The sequence below is a fragment of the Motacilla alba genome, chromosome 1A, assembly GCF_015832195.1.
Source record: "Motacilla alba alba isolate MOTALB_02 chromosome 1A, Motacilla_alba_V1.0_pri, whole genome shotgun sequence".
NCBI classification, from domain to species: Eukaryota; Metazoa; Chordata; class Aves; order Passeriformes; family Motacillidae; genus Motacilla; species Motacilla alba.
This window is the reverse complement of record NC_052031.1, coordinates 27,714,670-27,735,214: the sequence shown is the minus strand read 5'-3', so window position 1 is coordinate 27,735,214 and position 20,545 is coordinate 27,714,670. Positions and strand designations below refer to the sequence as shown.

Below are 20,545 nucleotides of genomic sequence, written 5' to 3'. Positions count from 1 at the left end.
CTACATTTATAGCACTGTTAATACATAGCCTGAAAAATAAATAGAAATAACCTTAGCAGAAATTACAGCTTGGAGAATCAACAGAAACACACATGATGGAAAGCTCTTTATTTAAAACTGCTGTATGATGATATTTCTAATGGTTGCAACTTGCCAGTGTAACACTAAAACCACTACCAGGTCCTGGGACAGCTGGCTGGATGTGCAAGGGAAACTCCAACCAAACACACCCCCTGCTTCAAAGTATAACAAAAATGAATGAAATCTCAAAACTCATCACCTTGTGTCATCAAGCTTTGTACCTAATCAATGACTTCACTACAAAAGAATATCATCCATTCATGCTGAAGTCAGTGAGGATAATCTGGCCATGCTGGCTCTCCAAACTCACTATTAGTGGCATTATCCTCAGCCATCTGCAGGATATTATATTTTCTTTACAGTATAGTTGTTAGCTTTCCAGTACTGAAGCTACTGAAGAACTATTCAGAATTAAACAAGTTCAATCTAAGTTTTCCTTTCCACATCACCAATAAGATTAATCACCTCAAATGCAGCTTCACGAACAGCAAAGGAAACTTTTGATGAGCAAGGTATTGCTACATGAGGTGCTTCTGACAGTGGAATACTTATGATAACCACGTGTTCTTTCACACACAGTTTTTAAACTGTGGTATTGAACAGTGACATAATAAAACAGTAACAAAAGGCACCAATATGAATTTATTTAGTGGAGCAGGCTTTAATATTCTTGAAAAATATAAGTGTTAAAAAACTGTACTGCATAGTACCCATCAATTGTGTCTAGAAGCTGTAATCATACATTACAATCTCATTAGGACTGGTAATGTATGGACAGATAGCCACAGCCTTAAAGAACACACAGAAATTTGCAAAATACTTTTATATGAAAACTCAGAAGTCATTAGACAACAAAGGTTTTAAGATACTTCAAAGTCTGACCATTTGCTTATATTAAAGTATGTAAGCCTTTTTAAAAGGCAACTGTAAGTTTTACTTTACATTTCTGTGCCTACTAACACTCAATTGCACTCAAAGGAAGATTTACATACTAATTACTTGCCTGTGCTTGAATAGCAGGTATTTAAAAATCTATCACTGCATGGTAGAAAAAGCAATGAAGGGATAAAGAAGAAAAGGGAGTAAAAAATGTTGCTCTTCTGGGTCCTGCTTAAAGACTTGCAAGTGTTTCATTTTGGGCTCTGCTCGAGTCTTTGTTAGAGGATTAGTGTTCAGAAATTGAATTACATTGCTCAGATTGACTTACATTTTCAGTTCTATCCCAAAAGGGATGGGTTGTTCTTTCCAATGATATTTTTTGTTTAAAAGTATCAATATCTCTATTTCCCATAGTAATATTCAAATGGCAATATATTGAAAAGTACTAAAATGTTTAAACTTCAAGTCATAATTCAAGGCCATCAGTTCAATACCTTTCATCATTAATTATAAAAAAAAATAATATTAAAACTGGGGAGAATTACTGAAATTATGATCAAACACTTCCTAGTTTCACTAATCTGAATTCTACTTTTGAAAAGAATCAAAAATTAAAGTAGTACACTAGCTCACCATAGTGAATTATAAATTATTTCCCGTGACCACAGATATTTATCTTTGACTAATAAAAGCAAATATTCAACTATTTTTAAATATACTTTCAGAAACAGAAGTCTCACTCCACCCTCTACTATCCAGGATAATCCAGGCACTCAACTTCAGGGATCATTACTATTCTGCATCTTCAGAGAAATATGTTCTTGTACTATTTTGCAATTTTCATTCCAGTGTTCTGTCACAACTCAGATGTTAAATCACTGAAGCATAGATCAAGAGACTGTCACAGAAAGGTCATTTTTCCACTTGTGAGCAGCAAGTAAAGGAACAGATGAACAGTCTTTAGGAGAAGAATCTTATTTTTTTTTTTTCAAACTTAGTTCCTTACTAATTCAGACAATACTTCAGAGTTATGTGCATCACTCACCAAAACTACAGCTTGAGGTTTTGTTTTAGTGAACAAGAAATCATAGCTTTGTTCTGTCAGTACCTATTTGTATGTAATTAAATAGGCTTCTTCTCTTTGCTGTTTCCCCATCACTTTATCTTCACATTTTCTGCTCGTTTCAGCACTTTCTTCCTTTTCTCTCTTCCATTACAATAAATATGTCTTTCTATTGACAGTCAAACAAGGAAGCTACCTATTAGTTTGCAATTTGACCTTTCCCATCTACAATAATAAAAAAAATTGTATTTATTTTCTCTAGCTTGCTGTCTTGAGTATGATTAGTAACTGTTGGGCTGTCTTTCAATACAATCTCAGTTAAACTAAGTGGGTAGGGGAATTCACAGGAATGTTTGGCTCTTTTAGGATGGCTTTACCTCAGGAAAAACATAACCACACATAAATGTCTGGATAACACAACGAACACAAAGACTAATCTTCCTACTACTGTGAACTTTGGCATTAGCCCTGGCAGCTTCTTAACTTCCAACAGATTGTAATGCTGCAGATGTTCTCAGCAATAGTGTTTCTGTCACTGTACCTGAGGGACAGAACTGAGCCCTTGTACAGAGCTATCAAGTCTCATACATTTAGCCTTTTTTTTTAAGGAGCAAAAATCAACCAATTATTAACTGCAACTCTGATTTCATTTTCAGGTGTTTCTAGGTTTCTAGACATGAGGGGGTGGGGAGAAGCTAGGACACATTATTCAAGTGAATGATTTATTAAGATTTGCATACTCATATTTAATCCCATGATACCCTTTCAATTCTGGATGTGATGAGAAACCTACTCCTGTATTCAATGCCAAGAAGGTGAGAAGGTTGTGAACCACAAAAGTTTAGTAGTAACTTGGAGAAATTCCTCCAGATTAAGTTTTGGGGATGATATCTGCAAACCATCTTGCAATGGATCTCTCCAGAAACCCTGCTATGAAGGGAACTGTGCCTGCTGGAAGCTGTAGTGGGGAGATTGGAAATCTGGGGCAGCATTTAAGGCTGGTTTGATGATGCTTCATTCCAGCATATCTGGTAGAGCTGAGACCCCCAGAGAGCAAGCAAGGGGGTGCTTGTAAGACATGATTGTAAAAAATACTGTGGCTTCAAAACAAGGGGTTAAAGGCCTTTCTTTCCTTACAAAACCAGTCTAGGCTTTAGAGGAAAATAATTCAAAGAAAAGACACTACCACTGGAACTTGAGGCAGTGCATGAGCAATAAAACTCAAAATATTGACTTACTTTAATTAAACACCTACAATGCTATCAAGCAAGCTATTTAAAAATTACTAGACATAATTTTTCACTAAAATCTACACTACAGCCCTCATGAAAAAGGCTACTTTATTGATGCATTTAATTTAAGGTCCATAACATTAAGTATTTTCCATAATACTATGAAGAGCAACATTACATACCTTAAAGCACATAAATGCTATTAATAAAATAAAACTATATGCAAACCCTGGGGTATATCTGGGAAAACATGAAATTTAATTCAGAGAGATTCTTTATTCTTTTAACTACAAGGGAGAAACTATTGAGAAAGAAGTCTACTTTTCATTTCCAAATGAAAAACATGCTCAAATTAAAATTACTGGACTCAATATAAAGGCAAATGAGTTAAGTTAAAGAACTCATTATTTACAGGTCAACTGCATGATATGATGAACTAGTCTGACTTCCACTGTAGAAATACAAAACCTCAGCAAGTTCCAACAGATGTATTTACTTTCATCTTAAACACTGAACAGTATTGTATTTCTGTCATTGTACAAAATTTTGTGCCTTTTCACTGTTTTATTTATTCAGTTATTATCTCACCGCATTTTTAAAGGCATAGACTCCTTACTAAGGATTTTGGGTTGGAGTCATTAAACACTGTGTCTGCCCTCTGGTGGTCACACTCTTCGTCTTTTATGTTGTAACATTTTTATCCCTTTTTAAGTTAAAAATGCACTTCATACAGCTACCACCTACAAAATGTAATAGATATTTAGCTTTTAGTCAACTTGGACTGGCTTGCTTTCCAGTTAGCCAACATCCAGTTAGCCTGCATTTCAACTTTATCATGCAGAAATAGCTCATGTAAGTTAAGATATTCCTCATTTTGTCCCTGTCTAGAACCAAGTCTAGATATCATTTTTTAATCACTCCAGCTACAGAAAAGCAGAAAACCAGAAACTTGAAGTTTCAATTTATATTGAGATTAAAAGTTTGGTGTTGTCTGGGAAAGATGTCACACTTTGTAATACATTGAAATATTGGCTACTAGACTCCGAGGTCCATAAACACATTAAATGCTTCTGAGGGAAAACGGGGATATTTAAAAGACTATTTTCACATTACAGGTGTCAGAGCTACATTGTATAGAAATTTCTATAAAGACACAATCACAGCAGTAGGCAAAAAGCAAACCAAACTATACATAAGATACATACAGGTCCAATATGAATGAAGAGCTCCTTCACAAGCCCAAAGCTGTCCCAAACACCCTTGTAGTACTACTGAGACTGAGTTGCAGCAATAGTGATAATTCTTATCGGCCCTTATGCCCAAACCAAACCTAGGCCAAGGGAATAACAATGACACCTGCATCAGAAGAAAGCTTGGAAGACTCTGGATTGTCTGTAAGAGCCTCAAAAACATAACACAGAACCACAGAAACACCACGTTGGAAAAGGATCTCAATGACTTCTGGTTCCGCTTTTCTTGGCAAAAGCACAGTCTAGACAAGACGTCCCAAAAGTCTGTCCAGATGCATCTTAAAAGTGTCCAGTGTTGGAGAATCAACTGCTTGCCTGGGGAGATTATTCCAATGGCTGATTGTTCTCATTATAAAAAACTTCCTCCGTGGAGAGAACACAGCTCCTCACAGCAGCTGGACCAGAACACAAAACTCACAGCTCCAAGACTCAAGAATGCCTGGAGGCTTCAGGGTATTCAGCATTGCATGCAAAACCTCCCGTTTTGTTCTCTTTTAATGAAGAGTTCTCTCCTGTAAACTTACTCAAATCTTGTACAGTTTTGAAAGGATGGGAAACAAAAAGGAATATATTTTGCTTTTCTGAGCTCCAGTAGGAATTACCTGGTCAGAAGAGATGAAAAATCAGTAAAATGGCTAGTGCAGCCTATCAACATCTCATCTCACCCAATGGGAAAACTGGGGTTTGATTTTTTTTGTTGCCATATAACAAATTTAACAAAATATACCAAATTCAGCTGACCTCACAATTTAAAACTTACTTCCATTTCAAAAGAGCACCAATAAAAGAGGATTTAACTTCCTATGATATATTTAGTTTGTCCAGAGACCACAGCACTGGTCTACAGGTGGTGGTGGAGCTGGGTGGAGGGACCCACAGATTCTAGCTTACTCAAAGTGGCAGTAACCAAGTCACTAAACCTGTTTATCACACCCAAAGAAGAGCTGTGGCCAAGCTTTCCTCTTCCTGCTATCACTTCAAAATTCTAACAAGGAATGCACATCAAGCACCTCCTGCATTCTGATTGTCTTAGAGATACGCACAGCAGAAGGGTGGGAAACTCTCCTTTTTAATCCTCCTAAACTGGAGAAACATTGAAGAGAACCACTGAGCTTGTTACGAAGAGAAACTTGTGTACAACCCTACTGATGAACACCACTGAACTCTTGAACATTCTTGATAAGTGGTCTTTCTCAAAATTTGTTTTTCCTTGTCTTTTGAATTTTGTTGATTTCTACTACCCTGCCCATGCTACAACACTCAGCGGGGAAGCCTCCCCTTGGGCAGCCCCTGTGCTCTGGTCAGTTTACTCCATGGAATTGTCCTCCACCACCAGAACAGTTTCCTGACTCCAGATGTGGTACTGAAAGGCTGACTCCTGCACTCACTGATTACACACCACCTCTGCAAATACACAGAACACACACACAGCCCTACAGCGTTGTGACATTGTAAAGGTGGTCCTCTACATGAACCCTCAGAATCAAGCTGGACAAACACAGCAGCACTGAAAACACAGAGAAAAGAAAGTTTGAAGTCAGAGGCACAGATCAGAAAAAGACAATCTGTACTCATGTATAAACTCTGTCCTGTCCTCACTTAGGTAACAGTCTAAAGGAAAATGGTATGTTCATTTTTTAATGGGCTGTCCAGAAAAACCTAATTAGTGGCCAAAGACTAACTCATGCTACCGGGAAGTTATGGATTAGCTTTTTTTTTTTTCCCCTCAAACAAGCTGTTGAAGAGTAACAATTACATACTTTAAACCCAAGGAAATTAAAAGTCATGTATACTTAGTGATGCAGACGAAGTTTAAGGGCAACTCAATTCCTATTGGGATGCATCCAAATTCAGCAGTCTTACATGAGTATTTACAGAATTTAGAGAGACAACATCTGTACTAATTCTGTCTGATATAACTGACAATTTAGACAGCTAGTTCCTTTCTAATGAGGCTGCTTTTTAAAGTTATCACGTCCTCATAGCTTGAACTAGCCTTTTTTTTCCTCTGTTGGCTATTTTTATGCATCTGAAATGCAGCATTAAATGCTGCTTTTTTTATATAAAGTTTAGTTGCTTAAAGGAGAATGGGGGTACTGTGAGCTCTTACAGAAACATTTTATAATTCAAGCTGTTATGCTTCCATACTAAAAAGTTAACAAGGGGAAAGCTGTAACCACATTATGAATTGAGCCATTTCAAAATCAAAACAGGGTAGGAAAACAGTGTATTCACAAAATGAATGCGAAGATACATCCCAATTCATACAGCAAACCAAAAAAAAAAAAAAAAAACCAAACTGAAAGCTTCTTAACAACAGTTAATAGAGGATCCAGATGAACATTTCTGTACTTATTCAACATCTACTAGAAGGGAGAAGCTAAAGACCAATCCAGAGGAGTATTTGCAATGCAATTAGGCTAGACAAGTAAGCCTGAATGTATGCCAGCTGCAGGGGTCTGCCCTTAATTCACACAATCAAATGTCTAGTGTGTCACACAGTGTCTAGCATCAGTATCTCCAGTATTAAAAGTCTCATCAGATATGCACTTGTTTACTGAGTGTCTAATCAGGGTCTGAACACATATCTAGCTGTACCTTCCAGCAGTCTATATGCCAGTCCATCACCATCTGTCAGTTAAAGCTCCCGCAGACAGAAAAAAATCAATTCTAACAAATGTGTTCGGTGCTCAAACTAAGCTATCATTCACATTTCAATATAAGGCTTGAATTCCTTTTCAGTGTTCTTCAACTCTGACCCAGCTCTACCCCCTTCTTCACTGAAAAGGGCAAAGACAACAGCCCAGCAAGTGGGACAGGCAAAACAGACCTCCTTTGTTCACTTTTTCCCTTTCAGTTTTCTATTGAGGTAAATAACTGAAAGCTCAGTCAGTCTCCAGTAGCTCAGAAGAAAGCAAGATAGCTAGCTTGCAACTATCCCTTCCTGGTTAACAAACTGCAGGACAAAACTTACGGCGCATCATGTTAATCTTATTATTAGAGATTAACTCTTTACAAATTCCCTTAATAACATATTTATGAGAAAGTATTCATAAATGCAGAAGTTGCAATGTCCTTAATATGGAACTGAACAGGCAATGCACACACTTACTGATTTAAAATGCAACAAATTATCACTGCAGAGAAAGTATTAACAGAATTTTTTAAATACTATCAGCCCACTCAGGAAGGCAAAATCAAATTCATTGCATATTGCCCAACACAATACCTCCTACATTATTCCCTCAGCTTTCGTTACCAAGATATACTTTCCTCTGTATGACTTCCCATTTTACCAACTCTGTTCATAAAACGTGAAGAAATGAACAGGTCCAGTGAAAACTGAACAGCACAATTTTACTGAACTACGTCAATATAATGGAAGTTAAGTAATCACAATTCAAGGTGATTTGAGACAGATTAATGAAACTTCAGAATAACAGCAATTTCTCAGGCAAAACAGATTTAGTTTTTAGGCTGACTGAGCTATTTGAGCTCAATCAAAATGCTCAAAAAATGCCAAACCCTTAGTGTATTCAATATCTTTTATGTCCTGATACCATGGCGAGTCATTTCGCTAAAGCAGGAAGACTAGACAACAGACATTACTTGACTTGAAATAGGAATCCTCAAAATAATAAAATCTGACAATGAGAGAGACATCTTATTAACCCCAAGAAACTCTCAACTTGGTTACTAAAGCTTCAGCTGTCACCTTTTTGAGCACCAAAGAGAAACATCACAGTGCAACAAGCTAGCAGGAGGTATCAGTGTGCATAACTGGATTTATTTCATTTTCTTAAAATAAAAACCATTAAAAATAGCCAAATTTCCTTATTACAGCCCTTTTTGTCAAACAAGCTGTGGCATACATGATAAATAATATGCTTTCCCCAAGAAGATATGGAACAGTATCTAAGGCTCAGATTCTGGAGATCTCATTCACCTTGAACATCATTACTTTTGAATAATTCTATTGTGGCCAGTAATGCTAATGACAGAACTAAGACATTATTATGAGTATGATTAGTTGTGGATTTATCTGTGAGCTGTGAAGAAGGTTTTAGCTCCATCCTTAGCACCAGCTGGTATACACTACTCCACCATCCGACGTGGTCACACAACTGCACACTTTGCCTTTAGCTACACTGCCTTTGCACAGCCCAGAACGTGAATCCGTTCAATGGATCCCAAGCTCTGCCACCACCAAACAGCCTTCTGGGTTTGCTTCTTTACATTCAGTATTCTCAGAATGTAACACTTTCCCAGTTCTATACTGATATAGTCTGACAGCTAATTTTAGACACACAAGAGAATTTCAAAGTACTTTGAAATTCAAATAAGTAACTTTCACAGACTTCGGCATCACACTCATTAGAAGCTCTGGCCACTTGCATTGCATTTTCTATTCAAAACTAAAGAAATGCCTGAGGTGTATTCACAGAAATTATAACATCAAACATATTAGACAAATATTAAAAAGATGCTGCACCTGCAAGTCAGTTTTCTGATTTCCAGGTCCTTTGAGCTGTGTAACACTGAACTATCCTTCTCTTTCCGGCTGATATCTTTTGCCAAAGAACAGCAGCGAGACGGCTTCTTGGCATATAAGCTGCTCTCAAACTCAAAAGACAGTCCAGATGCTTTCTGATGTCATACGGTGACCTGTTTTATGCACAGACCCGTACAACTACTACCCATAAATTATCATATCTATTATATTAAATTATGGGAAATGTCAAAATTATTAATAGTGCACCTATTAGATCCGATAGGATTTTCAGGTTTCATCTACCTTCTCCACAATATACTTAATTAAGAATCAAAATCAGACATAGAGAAAGAAATGCACAAAGACAGGGAACATTAGAAAAAAGAAATCCAGGTGTTTAACACTGGCTTTTTCTCTCAGGAGGAGGTTGTTTTGAATAAACACACAAAAGCTGGACCTTTATGGATAAAAGAACATTTTGTCATGATCTGTAGATTTCACTGCAGAGCTATATATCACATTTTCCATTGTTTTATGCAACTACACAGAGAGCTAAGTAATAGCATTCTTTTCACAGAGTACTTGTCAATATGGAACAGCCTTATTGACTGGGCTGAAGCACACTATGATCTTAAATATTTAAACAGCTTGGCAATATTAATCAGGTACTGTTTACACTTAGACTCCAAAGCCTTGGTTTAAACACATTTCAGACTTCAAAACTAACACATCTATGCTGAAGACCTCAGCGACAGCTGAAGGTTTGGTTAATTATTAGTTTATAACCAAAGAGACAAGTGCACTCGGTGCACAGACTTCACCAGGATATTCTGCATTAATCGCCTTCAAGAAGCCAAAATAGGGAAAACACGAAAAGCCCGCAATTCAGACACACTGTAGCTATTTTATACCTAAATAAAACCGCAACTGTGAGGAGCGGGGAAAGAAAAAAGAAAAGTACGGGTGATAAAAAAAGGCGCAAGAGGCGAAGCGCCGACCGCGGCAGTTCAGCACCGACAGCTCCTTCCCCCGCACACGCCCGGCCCTCGCCCCGCCGGCCAGAGCACGAAATGGCGACCGAGCCCGCCCGGGGGTGTGGGCGCGCCGCAGCCGCGGAGCGTCCCCGCCCGGCCCGGGAGGTGCCACCGGCCGCCGCCGCAACAAAGCCCCGCAGCGGCCGCTGGTGCCTCCTCGCCCGCCCCTCGGAGGAGCCCGGCACCCACGGAGGACGGGCGGCTCCTCGCCGTCGAGGCGGCGGTGCGGGGGGATGGATGTAATACCGGCGGTGCGGGGAGGATGGATGTGACACCGGCGGGGGCGAGGATGTGACACTGACGGTGCGGGGAGGATGGATGTGATACCGGCGGTGCTGGGGGGATGGATGTGATACCGGCGGTGTGGGGGGATGTCACACCGGCGGTGCGAGGAGGAAGGATGTGACACCGGCGCGACGGCGGGCGCGGCAGCTCACTCTGCGTGATGCGCGGCGCGGTGACAGGGACAGCCAGGTCGGTACTCACGGGAAGGTGCGGCCCCTGTGCCCGGGGAGAAGAGGGTCGAGAGGGTTCTCTCGCTCCCGCTGCTGGTGCTGCTGCCCGCTCGGCAGCCCGGAGAGAAGAGCCGCGGCGGGCGCGCTCCCGCGTTATCCCCTCCCCGCCCCCGCCCCCGCCGCGCCGCGGGGAAGGCGCGCTCCCGCTGGGGGGGGAGGGCGCGCGCGTCTGCGCGAGTTGCAGCGGGGTGGGCGCGCGCGCAGGGCGGGGGCGGGGCGGGGCCGGGGCGGGGCGGGGGTCCCTCACACCTGAGGGGGCGCGGGGAGCGTCCATCTTGGGCGTCCCTTACTTCCTCCCTCTTTCGCTCCCTGCCTCCGCCGCCTGGTTAAAAGCGGGGTGGAATCGCCATTGTCGCACCGCTCACGGGCTCCTGGACCGACCCGGCCCCGAGCCTCCCCACCGGCCCCGTGCCCGGCAGGCCCCCGGGCCCCGCCTGTGCCTCCCGCGGCCGGGGACAGCCGAGCGCTCCCCGCGGCACCCCCGGAGCTGACCCCTCCGGCAAGGGCGGTGTTTTAAATAGCCGCATTATTTTAGCCCGGCAGTGCCCCTCTAAATAGATGGTTTCAGCGAGTTCCCAAACTGGAGACAAGGATATTATTTTACACTCGAGAATTGTCCTGTTGAACTCGTTAAATGTACAGTTCACAAGTTCAGGAAGGCGGGCGCTTGGATGCGATCGCTGAAAGGGAAGCTTTGCGTGACACCATTTGGAGGAGAGTCGGGAACGGGGCTTATTCCAAATAAACCTTTCTGCTGAGCGCACCTCTCTCAGAGCTCTCCTTCCCTTTCATGTCAGTTCATTTAATGAACGACATCAGAAATTATTTTAGTGTAATTTTGAGTCTTCCATGGGCTGTGCTCAGTATTGCTCAAAATTAATCCAACTATACCTGTAATATAGTAAATGTGATTAACTGCTGCTGCTGAGTTTGCCTTTGGGTCAGCCGTTGTAGGAATAGCCTTTGTGCATTGCAAGGTGGCAACTTTTGCAGTGGTTAACCATTATACATTTCAGGGAACAGCTCTCAAGGTGAACTCTACAGTGATAATAGTGCAATGCCTAAGATGAGCAAATAGCCCTTACTCTGCATCTCTGCAGAAACCACATTATGACTCTGGCAAGTTAAATCTGAACATCTGACCTTCTGAAAACAACACTTGAGATGAATAACAGATTCTGTAAATGATATAGCTCGTGAATATAAATATCCAAGGGTTAAACAATAAGTCAGATATTACTGCTTCAGACTTTGGAGATATTCAAACTCCTATCAATCTGAGGCAAGGATATTAATGTTTGAGACCAGAATATACAAAGAAGATTAGATGAATATGAAGAAAAACCATTTTATATAGAGAGATGTGTTCCAGTGTTCTTTAATTTGTTTGCTAACATTTTCTTTTTTGCTATACAACTCCCATGTTTCCAGCTGATTTATTTAACTACAGAAACACTGCAGTCTAAGCAAATGTGCATCAATGTATATACAGATGGCCTAAAAATGCTAGGATATTGCCTGACGTTTCTTCCACGATATTGTCTTCCATCAGGAGATTGTGTGGCCACTCCTGGCTTTGTGAAAATATAGGTATAAAATGGAGAGAGAAAGCTGAGAAATTATCTGTCTGTTTGCATTCCCTGATGGATTCCATAGGCAACATGGTGAGCCAAACCTTCAGGAGGTGGACTGTAGAACTGCAGGACACTTGAGGGGAAAGATCTGAGTTGAAAGTTTACCTTTCTTGAAATGCAGGATCAAAGATCTGGTTAGTGTTTGGATGGCCAGCATAGGATTCTTTACAGGCACAAACCAGTGGGCTGTGGCAAACAACTTGGTGGAAATTCGACCACAAGACCTATGTAAATGAAGAGATTTTACTGATGCAGGGAGGGCGTAAAAAACAGCTCTACACTGATATAATAGACAGCACTACTGATGCATGGTGAAGCTGTAGTGTTGTAGCTGGTATGATTACACCATTGTGATTCCCCTCAGAATTTTAAATCTATACTTTTTAAATATTACATAGATAAAGAGATATACACATTCAATTGCACAAAGTAGATCTTTCCAAATTGTGGCATAATTATTAGTAAACAAGTAAATTCAAAGGTTTATACAGCTAGAAACTACTGGTGATGGCTTCTGCTGGTCTGGATGGCTGCTACCCATACTGACAGTAGGATGGTGGCACCAAGAAAAAAGAAGGAGGTGAGCTTGGTGGCATAGACAACAACAGCCTTTATGATAAGCAGAAGTTATGTGGCTGAAGGAATATGAAAATAGCTTTTAGAGTTCTCTGCTGCCTTGCATCTTTTCTGTAGTCATCATATTACTTTTTGTAGCCTTTCTTGTCACTTTGTCTGCTGCAACTATATCCATGGATGGGCAGTTCCAAGCAGAGTCTTAGTCTTCATTTTCCTTTATTACCAACCTTGGTTTCATTAGCTATCATCTACTGCTTTCTTCTATATTGATCTCTTGGAGTTTTTGTAGTCTTCGTTTAGGGAAGCACTGATCAGGTACACAACCCATTTATTTGAAATGCAAAGTTGATTCACAATTGCAGTATTGTGACAAAGGAAAAAAAATCAAAAACTTGTCTGTGTTGGGTATCAGTTGTGATCTGGATCTTGAAAAGTGTTTTTAGGAAGAGGTTACAAATAAAATACTCAGAGAAATGATACTTTGGTAAAGGCTGGTGTCATTGTAAGGGGCCCCAGGCTGGGTGATAAGTTACATAGAATCCATGTTTTTACAGAAGGCTGATCAATAATCTTTTTGATGATACTTTTGTACCCTAGCTTGCTACAGGTGGACCTAATCGGTCCTCCAATCTAAACACTATCACTACTGGCTAATTAAGAAACCACCCTTTGGTAAAAAAATCTCCATAACACATCCCATATGTGCACAATACCCGCTGTAGCAATTAAGATAAGAATTGTTTCTCATTCTTTTCTCTGATCTTCTCACAGACTTTCCCCAGAACGATGCTTGGGAAAGCTGTGTTTCTCTCTCTGGCCAGAGAGCTGCTGCCACAGGCTAGTGTTAGCTGAAAATAATTCTTTGACATTTTCTTCCTAAAGCAGACATTTAAAAGGGATGTGGAAAGACACTCTGGGTTGTTCATCTCACCTAACTTTAGATGTCTACTATGTGAATGTCTGCATCTGAGCTAGTCAGTCTCTCCACTGAGCATAAAGGGAACCAGAAATAGGCACTTCTAGTGTATGATTCATCTAACCTATTTTAGATGTCTACATTAGAATAAGCCAAGTTGCATCCTAGAAATGCCTGTTTCTCTCCACTGACTGTAACAGGACCAGCGGGTGTCTCATTTAGCTGTAAATGTCTACATTGTAAGAGTCTGCATGCACTCAGCTGAATGCCATCCATGTGATTCTAACATGAGTTATCCCACTGTCCCACTGTTCCACTTGTTTTGAGGTCATACAATGGTGAATGGAACATGGTGTAGCCTGAAAAGTACTTTACAAAGTAAAAGAGTGAGATATACTCCACTGGATGTATTGGAAGTCAATAAAATTTAGACTAATCATAGTCAGTAAATTCTGGGGGCCCCAATCAAACACTGAACAATTTTTGAGATTAATTTTAATCTAGTTTATTTATGGGCACTTCATATTTCTTTTGGAGATTTTTTTTTTTGTTTGATACTATAGTAGTAAAGTAAATGCACTTAACTGCTGGACTAATACTCTTCAGAAGCTAGTATTTATTTACTAGAGCAGCATAAAATGGGAATATTTCTAAGCAGAAAAGAGGCCAAAGACAAGCTCAAAAGCTTAAGTGATAATGTCTGATGTTGAAAGCTGCACTTTTTGGTAACAGTAACAAATCAACTTTCACAGAGCACCCGGCAGAGGATGTCTTTTGATGTAAAATATGTTGAGAACTAGGGTAGCAAGAGGATTGTGCAGGAAAGACATTGCACAGAAGTGTTGTGATGTGCTGTCAACAACTGAAAAATAACTTAAGGCTTCAGAGCTATTCTCTCAACAGACGGTTTGTGACTAGAGTTAGGTACTTCCATGTCTGATTCATAAGCTGTCACCTAGGTTTCCCTTACAAGAAATTAGAGCTCTCCTGGAAGCCAAGAAGGCTAGCAGGCTAAGCCAAGAGCCAGTTGGAGACAGCCACATGGAAACACCATGGTTTGAATCATGCCTATGTAGGACTTATGCTATTCAAAGCTGGTGACAAATACTGCCAGGGATTCACAGGGCAAAAACTTCCTTCAGGAATTAGATGCTTGAATGAAAAATGAAAGGACATGATCCTGTTATTTGAGAAGTGGGTGGAGAGGAGGAACTGTCTGTGCTGTCACCTGCCCATCTTTCATTAGCTTGAGCATTAGAGTGCTGATAAAGAAAGCAGGAACTCTGCGCTAAATTGTTTCTTTCCCTTAATGAGCTTCAACTTCTCAGGCCACAAACTTTGCAAAACACCTAAGGATGAAGATAGAGTTTTCAGTCCACCCTTACAGGATAGTTAAACACTGAGAGAAAGTAAGATTACACAAGTAAAATACATCTCACACGAACAAGAAAAGTGTAATTGATATATTGACTGTTTAGGGGGAAACTTGAGGATTAACCCTATGTCTACACATATGTCACTGTTTGGGGGTTTTTTTTGGTGTCTTTTTTGTTGTTGTTGCTGTGTTAGATTTTTAAGTGGGCTCAGTTCTCCCCAATAGCTTGAGTGTCTAGGTTGTACCTTGACTAATGATTAGAGCATTCTCTCTTGTGCCTATGAGTATTTAATAATTCCATGGAAAGTGAAGTACCTTCAGAAGGAGAGAAGAAAACATAATTTTATTTAGAAATACTCAATTTCTTAGTTGCTAGTTAGCAAAGGCTGGGAAAAAAGAGTTAAGCATATGTCAAACACCCTGAACAATTCTAATTGCAGGAAGACAGTACCATCAGCTTGGTTTTGTGTCAAGTTTAATCAATCAGGTGGGTGTGCTCTGAGAATGCCTGAGAGATCAAAATTTTCAGGTAAAATGGAGAGATGAACTTTTTGCAACATTTGCAGATACCATCATATGCAGACAACAGTACTTTTGTCCTTGCTCAAGAGGTGATTTCAAGGGATATAAAGAACCATTGGAATGTTTCAGAAACTTGAGAAAGGATTATAAAATTTGTATTTAATACAAATTTTCTGCCATATTACAGAAACTACATCTATTTTTGACAGCTGTGTTCAACATGGTGAAATGGCTAAAGTCAATGGAAACTTGATATTAATTTCAACAGGACCAGAGTTTTATCTGATATGTAAATAAAGGAAGGAAGTCCTTCACATGCAGTGGGATTAAACTGTCTGCAAACACCAAACACTTTTTGTATGTATAATAAGCCTTCACATTTTTCCATTAGAAGAGGTTGGCTGAGACAGTTAAAAATCTCTCAGAAGCATAACTCAAGGTTCAAGGTTCTTGAAAAACTACTCCACAAAGATCAAAAGTCTACAGACACAGGCAATTTGTCCAGAGGACTTCTAAAGTGTTGAATACTAAGCAGATCCATTTTCAAAAGCAGGAGCCTAAAGTCAATCTTTATGTTATGATTTAACCTGTTTCATCCTTCAGCAAAGTGTCTCACATGTTAAGAGACTTTGTCTTCAGTGGAGTTTTTTGCATTATGGAAATGATATAGGAAGAAATGCCAAGATTCTGGAAATGCCTAATAATAGCTATTAGAGCTATAACTCTTGCTTTAGTGAAACTTTATCCCTATCCACCAAGTTATCAATGCATCTCCTTATTGTGCATGTCTGTAATGTGAATGAACTTAATGATTTTCACACACACTCACAAAAACTGAGCATGTATTGAAGTCTTTTATGATAACAGAGACAAAGAGTAAAGCTGGTGAAAAAGTAAGGGCTGATCCTTTTTCCAATACATGAATATAAATTTTGATCACAGGTATAAGCCTTAGGAAAAAAAGTTAAAGTTTTGCCTGGGAAACTGAGAACACGGAGTGGGAAAACTTTGTGAAAAATTCTATCAATTAAGTCCTTTTGAAGTTATCCTTTAGTCTTGAACTACAAAACTACCCAAAGGGCTTTAGTCTGCTTGCTTAGGATATACCTTTTCTTTAAATCTGCTGTACCTTCTGAGGATTAAATTAGTTTTAAATTCCAAACACACCATTACCCTAATGGCTTATGTTTGGATTTCTTTAGCAGTGAGAAAATCTCTGGATACATTGACTGGCTCTGCACCAGAGGGATGTCAGCTCATGGTCCTTGTAGCTTTCTGAAGCAGACAAAAGTGAACAGTCAGCTTTATTTTTTCTGTGTAATCAAACATATTTCCAAGATTTTCTTGTATTGGTCACCATATAGGGATAAAAATGTATTTTTAAAGGTACAGAAAACTAGCATTATTTCAAATGAAAAATTTTACTCGTCATGGTTTTATTTATGGTCGCTCAAAATATGACAGAAAACCTCTGATTTCTGACACTTCAGTACAGTTCACACTGGCAAAACACCCAGGAAGGGAGGAAAAGCAATCCTTGAGCAGCCCATCCCATGTTGTGCGGTGTGAGAATATTCTCAGCTTTAAATGGCACTGAGATTAGTTAATAATTCCTAGGGTCTGTCATAGTTCAGGCACGAAATGGTGTTTAGAAGTGATTGATGATCACTGGAACAGCCAACCAGTAGCCCTTTTGAAACCAGGAAGAGGAGCTGAGATCCCATGGGAATGTGCTAGTTGTACGGACCTCTAGGTATGAACTGGGAATTTAGAAGGGTTCAAGAAATCTGCCTCAGATGAATCAAATACTTTAAATTACTCAGAAAAAATATTGCTGAAAATGGTAATTAGGGAACATAAGAAATTAATTAAATCCAATGCATTTGTGCATCACAAGAGATGTAATGACACACATTTAACAAAATAAAGGAACTTTAAGATTTTGAAATGCTGAGATTTTCCAAATGCTGCCAGGTAACATACTGCTAGACATAATTTCCATATGCTTTTGAGGTTAACTTAGGGTGCAACAAATTTGCAAAAGTCTTGTTTCATGTGCAGTGGAAGCTTCAACATAAACAGAAGGAATACCTTTCTTTTATCTCCTCATTCCTAACAGAAAATTGCACTGATACATAAAAAGGAAGCATATCTATTTACTTTTACTATTCTGTCTCTGGCAGATGGGCTTCTGCTTGTGTTTTTGTATTTTGTTTAATCATTTCCAATTCATGGTTTACTGGCATAGCACTCCTCAGTACAGCACCAAATGCTTACTTGTGTCCTCTTCTGCTTGATGCTCCCTAACCCTCGGCCCTTTGCCTGATAGTCCCTGAGCTTTGTTATTTTTCCATTATTTTCTGGTAAGAGCGTATCATTTTCCTTTCACAAACTAGAGGAAAGTTACACAGTTTCTACGAACACTGGAAATTTTTCAGTCTCACTATTTACATTTCACTGGAAGAGCTCTTATCACATACAGCAATTATCACAAAGTTTGGGTATCTACCATTTCTGTGCCGTGTGTCACTCAAATACACAACACCCTGTAATTATGATGTATGATCCCTGGTGTTCACTCACTGGAAGTGAGCCCCTTTTCCAATTTGTGTTCTAAGATTGTCAGTCTTTCATTCTGTAAATACCCTTGCTCCTTCCAAAGTGCTCAGGCAGGGCTCACATTTAAAGAATTATCACTCATCTCTTCCAGTACCAGAACCTGCTTCCCTGCTTGCTGTGATGCTGACTGGTACAGGAGTCCAGCAGTTTCCTCAGCTCAGGAGTTCTTTTGAGTATTTTGAGAACTTTCAGAAGCAAATTAGTGTAGTTACCAGCTGTATGGTCTCAAATCAGATGGCTGAAGTGACCACAGAGCACAGACTGAGTGATAATCCATCATTCACCAAGAGTGATAAAAAAGATTTTCCTGGTTTACTCACACTAATACCAACTGGTTTTTTTCCTTTTTTTTTTTTCATTGCCAAACAGTTGTGGGAGGGGATTGTCACTCTGCTCTGTGCTGGTGCATCCTCAGCTCAGGCATTCTGTGCACTTTTGGGCGCCACAATATAAGAAATATAATAAGTTGTTAGCATCCAAAGAAGTCCAACAGAGATGGGGAAGTCTAGAGCAGAATAGGGGAGGCCTCATAGCAACTGACTTCTTCATCATGAGGGGAAGAGGAGGGACTTGTGCTGATCTCTTCTCTTTGGTGATCAGCCATAGAACCCAAGGGAGTGGCATGAATATAAGGAAATGGATATAAGGAAAAGGTTTCTTGCCCAGAGGGTGGCTGGGCACTGGAACAGGCTCCTGTGGGAAGTGGTCACAGCACCAATCCCTGACAGAGCTCAAGAAGAGTTTGGACAACACTCTCAGGCACATGGTATGACTTTTGGGGCTGCCCTGTGCAGGGCCCAGAGTTGAACTTAATGATTCTCCTGGGGCCTTTCTGACTCAGCATAGTCTGTGAGTCTCTGATTATTTTAATAACGAAGCAGAGTGGAAGCAAGCCTAGAAACGTAAAACACTGCAGTTTTGTTGCTCCTTGGTGCTGAAAGTCCCAGCTGGTGATGGGCAAGGTGGTCTGCAGGCTGGCACTGGCTCTCACACATGTTGCTGACAGACTCTGGTGACTCACCAAGAGGCAACGTGGGTCAACCAACCTTAGGACCTAGGGAATTGATTCTGTGATTTTTTAATCTATGTAGCTATGTAATAATGATTTTCTCATTTCTTGTATCATCTGTTGTTCTGAGAAACATCTGTGCTCTGCTCAAAGGTTTAGAAATGCTGTAACACTGACATTTTGAACTATTGCTTTTTTTTTCTGTAACACTTTTATAATTTTATGTTCTATGGCAGAAATTCAAGAATTAACATGAAGAGAGCTATCTTAGGCAAGTCCACTCTTTTCCAGAAATAAACAGAGGAAAAGATGAGCACAGAAGTTGTTCTATAAACCATTTACAAATGTTTATAACGTCAGCATTAGGTTTCAAAATTAGGCATGTGATCTTTAAAGACAGAACTTTACATCACAGCATTAGAAGGGTGTCAGAAGTCAAACAAGTTCCACAGGGCAGAGGTAAAAAATATAAGAGTTCTTCAGAATAGGGAGCAATGATATAGGAAAAAAAAATTGATCTATTTTGGGAAAGAAAAAGGGAACATCTTGAAAGAGTACTTAGGTCAGAACTCCTACAGAAATGCTGTCATATCATTTGATTCTAGGGGAGTAAACCCAGACCTGGATTCACAACAGCTATTGTTCTAGACCTTGAAAGCAAGATGAGAATAAGGCAGGATGGCTTGTCTGAGTGAAACTTTAGTTGATGGCTTGTCTGAGTGAAACTAAATCCTAGACATCTTCACCGTGATGAGGAAGGGTAGATGCAGTTGAGTGCACAGCTGACTACTTGCCACCATCTACCATGGCATCTTGTTTTAGTAATGGTAGAGGCATGTGCTTAGAGATGAGAGACAGCACAGCTCTAGTACATATACCTGGATGAAAATGTAAAGCACTGACATTGAGCCTTCTGTGATCTGATTTGTTGACCTTCACAGCAGTGACTGCGGAGCAGAGGTTAAGGCTAAAATACAGGCTAGCTGTAGCAGTTATTGTTTAATTTAAGCAAAAGGAAGGCTGCAGTGCTGTATCTCTATAGAGCTATTTGAGCATGTCTGCATCAGATTAGAAAATTACCTGCATTCAATCATTTTCTAATCTGTTGTTTACTGTTGTGGAGAAAGGGCTTATGAGATTCAGTGTGTTTGTTTTTACAAATACAGTCTGACAAGGTGACTTACCTTCTGAAGAAACTTTTTATTCTCATTTCTTTTTAGGTAACTAGGGAAGGAAAGCTGTCCAGAAACTGTCATCAAAAAGTACATACTTCTGAGCACCTAATTAGAAGGTTTTTTGCTACTTTGAACAGGCTTTGGCTCTGCTTTGTGCAGTTTCATATTCCTTC

General features: G+C 39.9%; 1 protein-coding gene and 1 long non-coding RNA gene across 43 annotated transcripts in view; one reads left to right on the top strand and one right to left on the bottom strand.

Moving 5' to 3' along the window:
- NRCAM (neuronal cell adhesion molecule) overlaps positions 1-10,702 on the bottom strand; it is a 144,211-nt gene extending 133,509 nt beyond the window's left edge. For 12 of the 42 annotated variants that reach the window (XM_038154732.1, XM_038154744.1, XM_038154741.1 and 9 more), the window contains exon 1: positions 10,518-10,702. The gene's annotated coding sequence lies outside the window, so the exon portion shown is untranslated. Of the gene's footprint in view, positions 1-10,468; positions 10,492-10,517 lie in introns of those variants that run through there. The other 30 variants (XM_038154752.1, XM_038154747.1, XM_038154743.1 and 27 more) reach the window with 17 other exon arrangements.
- The window catches only part of LOC119708387, a 46,405-nt gene continuing 29,938 nt past the window's right edge, over positions 4,079-20,545 (top strand). The window contains exon 1 of the long non-coding RNA XR_005259066.1: positions 4,079-10,505. This is a non-coding gene — a long non-coding RNA (uncharacterized LOC119708387). The remainder of the gene's footprint in view (positions 10,506-20,545) is intronic.